The following is a 13,326-nucleotide window of genomic DNA, read 5'->3' as shown; positions in this document are numbered from 1 at the left end:
GAAATTAAGGAAGACACAAATAAATAGAAACATATACCATGTTCATGGACTGGAAGAATTAACATCATTAAAATGTTCATTCTAACCAAAGCAATTTATAGATTCAACACAATTCCTATTAAAATACTAACGATATATTTCACAGATACAAAACAAACATTTAAAAAATTCATATGGAACTATAAGCCACTCTGAATAGCCTCAGCAATTCTGAGAAAGAAGAACAAAGTAAGAGGGATCACAATACCTAATATCAAACTATATTACAAAGCTACTCTAATCGAACAGTCCGGTACTGGCCTAAGAACAGACACATAAATCAATGGAACAGAAGATAGGGCCAGGAAGTAAACCCATGTCTTTATGGGCCACTAATATTCACCAAAGGGAGCAGGAGCATAAAATAGAGTAAAAATAGCCTCTTCAACAAATGGTGTTGGCAGATCTGGACAGCTACATGCAAAAAAAAATGGAACTTGATCACCAACTTACACCATACACAAAAATAAACCCAAGATGGATAAAAGATTTAAATATAAGTCATGGCACCATAAGAGTGCTAGTGGGGAACACAGGCAGGAAAATTTCAGGTATTTCATGCAGTAATATTTTCACCAATATGTCCCCTACAGCAAGGGGCATAAAGGAAAGAATAAATAAATGGGACTTCATGCAATTAAAAATCTTCTGCACAGAAAGAAACATAGCAAAATGAAAAGGGAACCAAACATAGGGAAAAATAAATTTGCCAATGATACCTCAGACAAGGGTTTGCTCTCCAAAATACGTGAAGAACTCACAAAACTGCACACCAGGAAGACAAACAAGCCAATTAAAAAATGGGCAAAGGACCTGAACAGGCATTCCTCCAAGGAAGACATACAGAGGGCCCAGGGACATATGAAAGGATACTTTGCATCACTAGCCATCTGAGAAATGCAAGTTAAAACCACAATGAGATACCACTTCACACCGGTCAGAGTGGCCACATAAACTAATCAACAAACAAGTGTTGGTGAGGCTGTGGAGAAAAGGAAACCCTGGTACACTGTTGGTGAGAATGCAGACTGGTGCAGCCACTGTGGAAAACAGTTTGGAATTTCCTTAAGAAAACTAAAAATGGAACTGTCTTTTGACCCAGCAATCCCGAGTACCAAGGGATAATCCCAGCATTATACCCTAAAATCCTGAAACACCAAATGAAAAGAACCTATGCACCACAATGTTCATATCAGCGCAATTTACAATAGCCAAGTGCTAGAAACAATCTAAGTGCCCATCAGTAAATAAGTGGATCAAAAAACTGCAGTACATTTACACAATGGAATATTATGCAGCAGAAAGAAAGAAGAAACTCCTACCCTTTGTGACAGCATGGATGGAACTGGAGAACGTTATATAAGTGAACTAAGCCAAGTGGTAAAAGACAAATACCACATGACCTCACCTATAAGTGGAACCTAAACAACAAAACAAACAAGCAAGCAAAATATAACCAGAGACATGGAAATAAAGAACAAACTAACAGTAACCAGAGGGGAGGATGGAAGGGTAATGGGGCAAAGATGGGGAAGGGTCTTCAAGGAACATGTATAAAGGACCTATGGACAAAGACAACAGTGGGGTGGGGTGGGGGGTATTGAATGTGGGACACGGGGGTGGGTAGGATGGGGGAGAGTAATGCGGTGGGGAAATGGGAACAAATGTAATTGAACAATAAAAAAAAGAGACTGCTATTTTTTAGTAGGATAATGTTAGTGAAGCTATGTATAAAATAATTATGTACTGGCAATGCATAATGAGTATTTGCAGATAAAACAGTGTGACATTTCAGATTTCTTTAGAACACAGGGAGGGAAAGAGGGAGTGAGGGTATAAATGAAGTAAGATTGGCCGTGTGTTGATAACTGTTGAGGCAGGGTTACAGAACACACAGAGGTTCACTGCACTAATCACTCTACTTTTGTACATGTTTTAAATGTCCTATAATATGTCTTCAGTTTTTGTACTTAATTTTAAGAAATACTGTCTCATTCCCATAGGACTGGGAAGAGAGATAAGCAGTCTAACAACTCTCTAGACTGGGGAACTCTTACCTACTGGTAGAACAGTACATTGGTATACTACTCTGAAAAACAATTTGGTAAAGGCGAGGATCCACATGCCGCAGTATTCCACTTCCAAGTTTCTGCCCTGGAAAAACTCTTGTACATATATACACAAGAAACATGTACAAGAATGATCATGAAAGACTTTTTAAGCAAAAAATTTAAAACCTAAATGTCTGTGATTTATTCCACAAATCATGGAATATACAAAGACTATTATATGGAAGCAAAAATAAATGACCAAGAGTTATATGTCAACATAGATACAACTTACAAATATAACTTTAAATGAAAGAAGCAATTTGAAGGATATATAACATATGATATGAGTATTTTGAGTTTTAAAATGGGCCTGAGAATAAAACACCAAATTCAGGATTGTATTTAACTTTGTGAGGCAGGTACGGGAATGTACTGACTTGTTTTTTTTTTTTACCTAGGTATGGTTACAGAGGTATTCCTATATTGTTTTAAATATAATATTTCTTAAATCCTAGAATAAAAAATATTAAAAATAAACTTTTTAATTTCTATATTTTAAAAGTTTCATTGTAATGAATAAAGAATGTGCATTATTTTCATACTAATCAAATCTTTTTTGTTTGGTAATGCTGGCTTTTCTTTCACAATCTTCGAACTGAATATGATGTTTCAATAGTTATATAGCAATGGACCTAAATCTAACACTGCAGAATGAGAGTTGAGAACAATGCCGACAGCTGTTAATGTATCAGCCGCTAAAACAAAGATACATTGCAATGTTCAAACAGTTAACAACAGGGAATTATTACCAAGGAAACAAAATTATAGTAAGTTTAGGTGTCAAGATTTAACCCATAACAAATCAAAGAGGACTAAGTATCATTAATTGTTATAATCTCATATCCTACCATCATCTAATCCTCAGAGAAAGAATAACTTGCATAAGGAATAATTTGGTATATTAGATCTAATTAACATTTTACTTTTTACACATTATTATTAGATTGTCCAGTAGAGGGCCAAATAGCACAGCAAAAACCTACAAGTTCAAAAGATCTCAAAATGAAGTGTAAGAACAAGAATACTTAGACATAGTCTAATTAAATTCATAAACTTACTATGATAATGAACTCCCCTTCTCGTATTCTTGGGTTTCTCTCCAATGGTTTCTTCCCTTTAGCTTCAAACCTTTAAAAGCAAAACAAGAATAAAAAACAAAAAAAACCCTTCTATGTTGTTTTTTGTTGTTCTCACGTCACATTTATTTGTCAACCCACTTAAATATGGCTCCTTGTCCAATCATTTTGCTAGGACACTTTTTACTATGGAAACCAGTGACCTGTAACAGTCAAATCCAAAGGTCAGTTTTCAACCCTCGTCTGTCTGCTTACAACTTGAAATTGTTTATCAAACCCTCCTTCTTGAAATATTCTTCTTCTTTGAATCTGTGAGACCACCAAATTGGAATTCTCTTGTACTGAAAGACAAGTAATTATTGGTTTATTCATTCAATCATTCATGTAACACATATTTACTCAGTACTACATCCCAGGCACTATGGTAGGTATTGGGAATTCAACAATAATAACAAAGAGTTTTAATATTCTACTGTGAGAAATAAAACGACAATTATAAAATAATAAGATTGAGCTACCACAGGATTAAATGGAGGAATGTCCATAGAAAGGAGAAGACTGGGGCAACTCAGCCAAAGTAGAACTGCCCACAATCTGCAATTTGCATAGGCTCTTTGGACTCTGGTTAGCAAAAAAATTTTAAAGCTAAATTTAATTATTTAGAAAAAAGAGTAAACTACAGCCCCTGAGTCATCCCTATCTTCCACACCAACACAGGATCCAGGAAAACAACCTAAGCTCTTACCTAAGGGACAGGCCTGCTACAGGTAATCTCCAAAATGTTTAGTGAGAGTGAAAGATACTCACTCACTGCTTCCGCGTCCTCACTTAACATTTTCTCCTAAATGTCATGCTATCTGACTTCTAATTCTCATCTCTATTAAGGCAAGAGTGAAATCCAAACTGTTAAATAAGTAATCACAGTACTTGACTACTCCAATTGTGAAACTCCCTTTCCTGAATTTCTAGAACACTCCTGTTTCCTAACTAGTTCTTGTACCTCTCCGATTTTTCTTTCTCTCTTCCTCCTTGGGCCATCTCTTCTTTTCATTCCACAGTTCTGCAGAATTTCATCCAAACCCATTCATTTAACTACTAAATACCCAATTATGCTCTATACGAATCTATAATTTAACCAACCAGTCTCCCTAATATCAAACATATTTCTTGTATCACTATATTTGACACAGTCACAGTAGATAAAAAAGCAATATTCTATTTAGCCTCTGCCTCTTTTTTATATTTTTAATTTTTATAGAGTTTATTTAAGCCAAACTGACAACATATGCCGGGAAGCAAGATCTCAAATGCTCCTTAGCATCTTTCTTGAAGGCAAAATCTGGCTAAATGACCCTATATCCAGATTTGATTACAGGGTCCTTGGATTCAAGTTTGATATGGTTTGTGACTATGAAGCCCGGAGCCCATAAAGCTGCCGATTCCCGAGATTCAAAGCCCTACTTGCCCTCTAGGCAGTGGAAGATGGAACACAAAGGGGTCGCACAAAGCAACCTTGAGAGTTCAGGGGAGACCTTCCAAGATAAGAATGTCTGAAACAAACCAAAGTTCTATAAAACACAAGTTATTTGCATATATTAATTACTTCAGTAGGCCTTCAATTATTTGACTAAATATATACCTGTAAGTGTGGGACTCCACCCCCCAACAACAACAACAAAAAAACTGAGTAGAAAGTATGTCCTGTTAATTCAAAATACAGTAATTTTTATAAAAGTAAATACACCTAAGGCTGCTGCTACTAAATCTTCTAATTTATAGGAGTTGTGAGTGTGTGATCAGGGCAGGGTGGGATGTGGTAAGGGCAGGGGGAAACAAAATTATTCATCACAGCAAAGATACAAAGACTAAATAGTAAAGGTGTGGACAACTGGTAAATTTCAATGATTCCAGATATGTTTTTTGGGTGTACTCAGAGGGTTAAAGCTCATTAAAGATACCAAATGAACCTTGCAAGCACATATCCATTACTGTAGTTAATAATTATATAATTTCTCAATCTGCACAAGGCCACTTCAGTCAGAAAGACCAATACAACCATAACCCTTTATCTTTAGAGTGGTCAGAGTCTGATGAATGGGTCAAAGATTTTTAAAACAGGATGAACTGTATCAGCAGGTTTTGTCTTTGCAGAGCACCCAAACTAAAAATGCTTATTACAAAATATATGCAGTTACAAGAGAATGCTTTGTCCATCTTATTACCAAACTAAAAATCTCACCGTTACATGCTTTTCCATTCTATTTTATCCAAAACACTAAGCATCATAAAGTTACCCAATAGCATCAAAGGATAAAATAAAAAGGCAGCATAGGATTGTAAATTAAAAAATGGGTTTTGGAGTAAGACAGATGTAGGTAAAAACCCTACTTTGTAACTTACTAAAAATATAACTTTAAAATCGTTGATGCTGGTGAAAATTACAGTGGGTTCATTATACTATTCTTCCTTTTTCTGTATATTTTGAACACACCCACATTAAAAAATTAAACTTCTTTACATGTCAAGTGAGGGTTAAGTTTTTTTATCTGTCAAATGAAAATAACATCACTATCTGACAGCGTTTGTGAGATGGGCACAGAGTAATTACTCAAAAAATGTCAGTCTTAAATCTCGGAAACTCTAACCAGAGGGAAAGCAGGGTGGGTGGAGATAGAAGAGGGTTTGGGGGCGGTAAATGGAGAAGGAAGGAGACTTGACTTGGGGTGGTGAACACACAATAGAATATACAGATGATATATTATAGAATTGCACACCTGAAACCTATATAATTTTATTAATCAATGTCACCCCAATCATGTCAATAAAAAAGAAACATTACACACACATACTTGGAGACACAAACAAAAAACAACCCACTGTACTTCCTTCAAATTTTTGTTTTTACTGTGTATTTTTATAGTTGTAACCATCAAACCTGAAATAACTTTGTATTTTCCTTCAATCCATATATGGCCACCTATAATCTATAGTCTTCCTAATCATTTTTAATGCTAGCTTAATTTTTTATAATGAACCTAATTTAGTTAACCGTACTCTCTAATACATTAATTTGTTTTAAACTGTCACTATTACAGCCAATGCTGCAATAAATTATTTGGGGCATTAATTTTCAATTATTTTTGGGATAAACTCCCAAGTATAAAATTATTGGGTCAAAGTTATGTATATTGTTATGGCTCTTGATATTTATCATTATGTTGTTTGCAAAAGAACTGGACACTAAAATGCCACAAACAATGGCTGAGGCTCCCAGTCTTACCACACTTTGTTAGCATCTTACAAAGTAATTTTAGTCCTGGCTGGTGTGGCTCAGTGGATTGAGTACTGGCCTGTGAACCAAAGGGTCACTGGTTCCATTTCCAGTAAGGGCATATGCCTGGGTTGTGGGCCAGGTCCCCAGTTGGGGGCACGCTAGAGGCAACCACACATTGATGTTTTCCTCCCTCTCTTTCTCCCTCCCTTTCCCTAAAAATTTAAAAAAAAAAGTAATTTTACTAGTTAACAGTACAGGGGTTCTTTACTGTTGTTTCATTTTTACTTCCAAATTGAAAAAATAGTGAATTTTAAATTACATTTGGGTTAGTATCCTTAATACATGAGGAATATGCAACAATGTACACACATGGATATATTGTACAAAGTATAGAAAACTCGGTTAAGAGGACAAGGAGGTACACATCACAGAGAAAGCATATAGTTAAAAGACTGAAAACAATCATCCCCCTAATAAAATAAAAAAATTGTAAATTAATGAGAAAACATTTCTACCTATCAAACTGGCAAAAATTCATTTAAAAGGTACAAGAGTGCAGGAAAGTGACTTACACTGTTAGGAGTTTAAACTTCTAAAATCTTTCTAGAGGGCAATATGGCAATGTATATCAAAAGTCTTAAAATTCTGCATCCCTTTGTCTCCACATTATACTTCTAGGAATTTGGCATAAAGGAAAAAACAGTATATATACTCACAGGGATTTAGCTACAAGGATGTTCATACAAGTATTGTATATAATGTTAAAGTTAAGAAAATGTGCATTATGGCACATCCATACACAGGGACACTATATAGCCATTTAAAATCAAGAAGAATATAAAATATCACACAAAATATTTTCTTCACTATACTGATATGTAAACCAAGGAGACTACAGAAAATTATGTATGCAAAGATTTCATTTTCTTTCTTAAAAAACAGTATTCACTTTACCACCATTTACCTTGAAGTTAAAAACCATTCTTCTCCTATATAAGAAAAATGTGTGTTCTCCATAATAACTGATACAAATGATGTTAAAAAAGAAATCATTCTTTTATTCAGTCTCAATTTAATCACTACAATTTGTGATCTTAATTCATTGTGCTAAGAAACAACATTGAGTACTGATAACCTCTGTACTATACACATTCATGCTAAACTCTTTACATTTTTTATTATTGACTTTTAGAGTTAGAGAGGAACATGGATCTGCTGTTCCACCCATTCACACATTCACTGGTTGATGCTTGTATGTGCCCTGACTGGAGATCCAACCTATAATCTGAGCTACCTGGCCAAAGCTCAAAATCATTATTCTTAAGAATTACTAATATCAGCATATACAGGTACCCAATTTCCCAAATCTGAAAATTGAATATAATGCAAATGAGAGAGTCATTGCTGCACTTATAAAATACAGAATTTTTCGCAAATGCAAGGATATCCAAGACGGCGGCCTAGGTAAACACAGCTCACCTCCTGGCACAACCACATCAAAATTACAGCTAAACTATAGAGAACCACCATCACTCAGAACCGGCAGAAATCAAGTTGAATGGAGGTCCTGCAACAACAGAATTAAAGAAATAACCACATGATGGATGGTAGGAGGGGTCGAAATGCAGAGAAGCAGACAGGTAGTACCAAATCCACATGTGGTGGATAATGAGTAGGAGAGCTATCTTGTGAGCAAGGTGTCCCAGCCCCATACCAGGCACCCTAATCCAGGGTTCCAGTGCCAGGGAGATAAGTCCCCATAACTTCTGGCTGTAAAAACCTGCAGAGATTGAGTCAGAGGAAGAAACTTCTAGATTCTTTTAAAAGGTCCACCCACAGATTTATTCAATTCACTCCCTCTGAGCTCCAGCACCAGAGCAGGCAGCTTGAAAGACACCAGGGGCATGTGAGCAGGAAATAAAGTGGCATCAGCATGAAAGCTGGGGGGCAGCTTTCTCCAAGACAGAACTGCTGGCAGAGGCCATTGGTCCTCTTCTTCAACCCTCCCCCGACACAGCCATAGAGTACAGCAGGCACTATATCTCAGATGCCATCAACATGGCTCACATTATTTGAGACTCTGTGACACCAAAATTACAGGCCCATCCAAGCAGTTAACAGTGGCTTTTCCATATGAATGATTTGTCTTGGCACTGCTTCTGATCTCCCTAAATCCTCTCAAACAAGGAGAAACTTGCCTCATGAGCCCCCTACCTTGCTAAGTGGCCCCAGGCCCATCACTAGCAACAACTGGCCTTGATTCACATCCTGTCCTCATCAGGGCACCTTCAAGCCCAGTACAAGCAGCAGCCTGCTGCAGATTTCATATAGCTTATGCCAAGTGGCCCCAGACAGAACACAAGCAGGCATCATAGCTCTGCTGTAGTAAGCACTGCTCTGTGGAGTGGGCCATACACAGCTGATCCTCCACAGAGGGCGGAGATTGGTGGTCAGTGGTCACAGCCAGTCCTTGTAGCTGACTGGCTTAGGCAAATCCCTCCCATTGACCTGCCAACAGCAATCAAGCTCACCTAGAAGAGGAGGGTGTACTCAGTCCATATGGAGAGTGTGCCTCAAGTAACCAGCTTGGATGATAGGGGAGGCTGTGTCACCGGACTCCACAGGACAGCTACTACATTAGGTCATGCTACCAACATGTAGTCATAGCAACTCTACCTAATACATAGAAACAAACACAGGGAGGTTGCCAAAATGAGATGACAAATATGGTCAAAATGAAGAAATGGAACAAAACTCCAGAAAAAGTACTAAACAAAATGGAGACAAGCAATATTTCAGATGCGGAGTTCCAAACATCGGTTATAAGGATGTTCAAGGAACTTAAGAGAAATACCTCAATAGCATAAAAAAGATCCAGTCAGAAATGAACGATTCACTCATTGAAATAAAGAACAATTTACAGGGAATCAACAGTAGAGTGGATGCAGCCAAGAATCAAATCAATGGTTTAGAACATAAGGAAGCAAAAAACAACCTACCAGAAAATCCAGAAGAAAAAAAGAGTCCAAAAAAATGAGGATAGTGTAAGGAGCCTCTGGGACAACTTCAAGCATTCCAACATTCACATCATACAGCTGCCAGAAGAGAAAGTAATACATTGGAAATCTATTTGAAAAAATAATGAAAGAAAACTTCCCTAATTTGGTGAAGGAAATAGACATAGAGGTTCAGGAAACACAGAGAATCCCAAACAGGATGGACACAAAGAGGCCCACACCAAGACACATCAGAATCAAAATGCCAAAGGTTAAAGATAAACATAGAATCTTAAAAGCAGCAAGATAAAAGCATGTAGTTACCTACAAGCGAATTCCCATAAAACTGTGAGCTGATTCCTCAAAAGAAACTGCAGGCTAGAAAGGATTGGCAAGGAATATTCAAAGTGATGAAGAGCAAGGACCTACTATCAAGATCACTCTATCCAGCAAAGCTATCATTTAGAATCAAAGAGCAGATAAAGAGCTTCCCCAAAAAGAAAAAGCTAAAGGAGTTCATCATCACCAAACCATTATTATATGAAATGTTAAAGGGACTTATTTAAGAAAAAGATCAAAACTATGAGCAATAAAATGGCAATAAATACATGTCTATCAAAAAATGAATCTAAAACACAAACTAAGCAAACAAGCAGAACAGAAACAGAATCACAGATATGGAGAATGGTTTGATGGCAGCCAGATGGGAAGGGAGTTGGGGGAATAGATGAAAAGGTAAACGGATTAAAAAGCACAAATTGGTAGTTACAGGATAGTCATGGGGATATAAAGTACAGTATAGGAAACAGAGAAGCCAAACTTACATGCATGACCCATGGACATGAACAAAGGTATGGGGATTGCCTTAGGGAATGAGAGGTGCTAGACTGGGGTAGGGGAGCAAAGGAGGAAAAAATTGGGACAACTGTAACAGCATAATCAATAAAATATAATTCAAAAACAAACCATAACAAAAAAGAATTACTAACGGTGGTGCTTCCTCTCTCAGGAGCATACCTACCCCCTTCTTCCCTCTCAGGTGTGTATTTCCTAAACTCTAAGAGTCCTCACAAGACTTGCAACCAAGGGAACAATGGGCAGCAGCAGCTCATTGCAGGCTAACCCCCTGAATCTGTCTCCAGGGCCACATTTTCTCTGATTTTCAGTGAGCTAACAGCAGCGCTGCAGTGGCTTACTTCTGTCACTCTGATGTTTGGTCAGAAAACGAAAGCAGACCCACCTAGTCTCTCTCCTGTTGCTTCTTCTATCCTAAGCCCTTCCTTGTTTCACTGTCCCCAACTTTAAAAAAAAAGTACTCTCAAAATAAAAAAAAAAAAAATGACTAATAATTACTAAATTCTAATACTTGAATTTCCTATCTAAAATGATTGAACACTGCTACATTTTATGTGACTTATAAAAACATAAGATGCATTATTTGTCCCTCAAAACCAAAAACAGTTGGAATTTTAAGCTATTACACACACACTCTTTCATCTAAAGTATGAGTTAATAGAAAAAGACTGTGAGAAGACAATTGATTGTTTAAATTTCCTTGCATAAACTTTATTTCCTTTGCAATAGTATGATTTTCAAGTGAGATACCTATAATCATGTTCTCATCACCACATGAGATAGTGCAGTGCAGTGAACCTCTTAGTCCTGCTTGCAATACAGTGGGAATTTCTCACACCTTCCTCCTATTCGAGGCATTAGTGTCCTCCTAGTAAAGTCCAAGCATTTAAACAGGAACTGAACCTTAATCTAGCTGCTCTTTTGCTTTAAGAATAGGGTAACCATATATTCTGATTTGCCCAGAACAGTTCTAGTTTAAGTATGTTATCTAGTGTCCTGTATAGTCAGTTTCCCTTTTCACTCTTAAAAGTGTCTGGGTTTGGAGTCACCCTAGTTAAGAGTCTATAGTCACTCTAGTTAAGAACCATATAAATAGATGAACAAATGTTCTATTAGTGAAAAGTATGCCCCCTAATACATTTTATCAGTAACACTACAATAACAGGAACAATGTAAGAGTTAAAGGAAAAAACTCTGTTCAGTTTTCCTGTAAAATTTTTAAGTAAGTACTAAGTGAAATTAGGTTGCTTGTACCTAAAATCATAATGCACATTTGGGGCTCTCACAACAAAGATAAGAATAAATGAGGTAGAAAAAAGTATTAACCTGTTTGGCAACTAAAAGGAATAAAATAGAGTTTGGCTGTCACGTTCTGGATAATAAAGCTGTGGATATCAGTGTAAAACCTCTTGGATCCCATTTTCCTACAAAATGTCTCAGACAGTGAAATGTCAACTTGCCTGAGGCTCACACTTTCTAAGGAAGGTGGAAGGAGAAATCCTACAATATAACACTTCCTTTCCTCTCCCCCATACCATGTAATATCAAAAGAACTAAACTACTAATCATGATCTCACAAGCATAAGGTTGGTTCCAGGGGTCTGCCTGACAACCTCTCTTCTTGCTCTCATCTCCATCTACCCTCTAAAAAAGATGAAAAAGAAAACAAAGGAAATCAAGGGGAAAATGTTTGCAACTACGCCCTGACATTCCTTTGTAAAAAGTTGTACTCCTCTCAACAAATGGCAATTCCTTCCTTCCAGTTCATCAGGCATCCTGATTTTTTTCATACTTCCAATTTGTCATCAATCCTTTCAGTTCCACCTCAAAATTCACTCAGAATTTGATCAGTTTTGTTCACCTTCATCTGCTACTGCTTTGGTTCAAACTGGTTTCCGCTCTTCCTCTCCAGCCAGCTCCAAAAACTGAGGTCTATAGAAGTTAAGGAACTTGCCCAGGTCACATAGCCTACAGGTAGTGGAGCAGGACTAAAATGCAGAAAAAGCAAACTACAGAGCCTAAGTTCTTAATCACTGTACCATACTCCCTCTCTGGTTTTCTGTTTTTGCACAGCTGTGGAATAGAATCCAAGCTAGATCCCTTCCACTGAGTCATACACAAGATACACACTAAGCACTGACTTATCTAGAGAAGTATGGAAAAAGAAAACCTTCAGTATAAAGCATCATCATTATTAAAGAATTCCACTTGAAAAGTTCACTATAAACTTAATAATGAGGTGAATAATAAATGGTTTTCAGGCGGACATCTTTTAAGTCCCTTGCTTCCTTCATACCTGACACATTCTTTCTTCCTCCCTCACTCCCTTTCTCAAGTTTTTCTCTCTCTTTTTTAATGACTTTGCTTTTTTTTTCTTGGACTTTATATGAACCATACAGTAACATGTTCATTTATGCCTAGTTTCTTTTGACACAATGGCTTTGAGATTCATCTGTGCTGTTGGTTATATTGTGAGTACTGTAAATACACCACAATTTTTCAAATTTTCCTACAGAAGAACATTTCGGTTGTTTCCAATTTCTGGTTATTATGAGTAAGATTGCTATGAATATTCTTGAGTTCATAATTTTGTATACATGTTTTCATTTCTCTTCATTAAATATCTAGGAGTAGAACTGCCAAGTCACAGGATAGATAGTATGTTTAATTTCATTAGAAACTGACAACTAGCCCTCCAAAGTAACTACAATTTTGCGTATCTACCAGCAATGTGTGAGTTCCAGTTACATCACATCATCCCCATTTTGTATCTTCAGTCTTTTTCTTGTTGGTCATTCTGGAGGGTGTTAAATGGTATCTCATTGTGAGCTGACCTCATGTTTCCCTGCTAAATGATATTTAGTATCTTTACAAGTGTTTATTGGCCACTAGCATAGCCTCTTTTGGCAAAAGCCTGTTCAAGTCTTTGGCTCATTATATTAGTCGGTTATTCCTCTTCTCCTCATTTTGCTATT

General features: G+C 36.8%; 1 protein-coding gene across 1 annotated transcript in view; it reads right to left on the bottom strand.

Moving 5' to 3' along the window:
* The window catches only part of SHLD2 (shieldin complex subunit 2), a 137,653-nt gene that overhangs the window by 74,552 nt on the left and 49,775 nt on the right, over positions 1-13,326 (bottom strand). The window contains exon 2 of the mRNA XM_054580480.1: positions 3,209-3,278. The gene's annotated coding sequence lies outside the window, so the exon portion shown is untranslated. The remainder of the gene's footprint in view (positions 1-3,208; positions 3,279-13,326) is intronic.

The sequence above is a fragment of the Pteronotus mesoamericanus genome, unplaced genomic scaffold, assembly GCF_021234165.1.
Source record: "Pteronotus mesoamericanus isolate MK-2021 breed Mesoamerican mustached bat unplaced genomic scaffold, CSHL_Meso_final contig_59, whole genome shotgun sequence".
NCBI lineage: Eukaryota > Metazoa > Chordata > Mammalia > Chiroptera > Mormoopidae > Pteronotus > Pteronotus mesoamericanus.
This window is presented reverse-complemented; position numbering and strand designations above follow the sequence as displayed.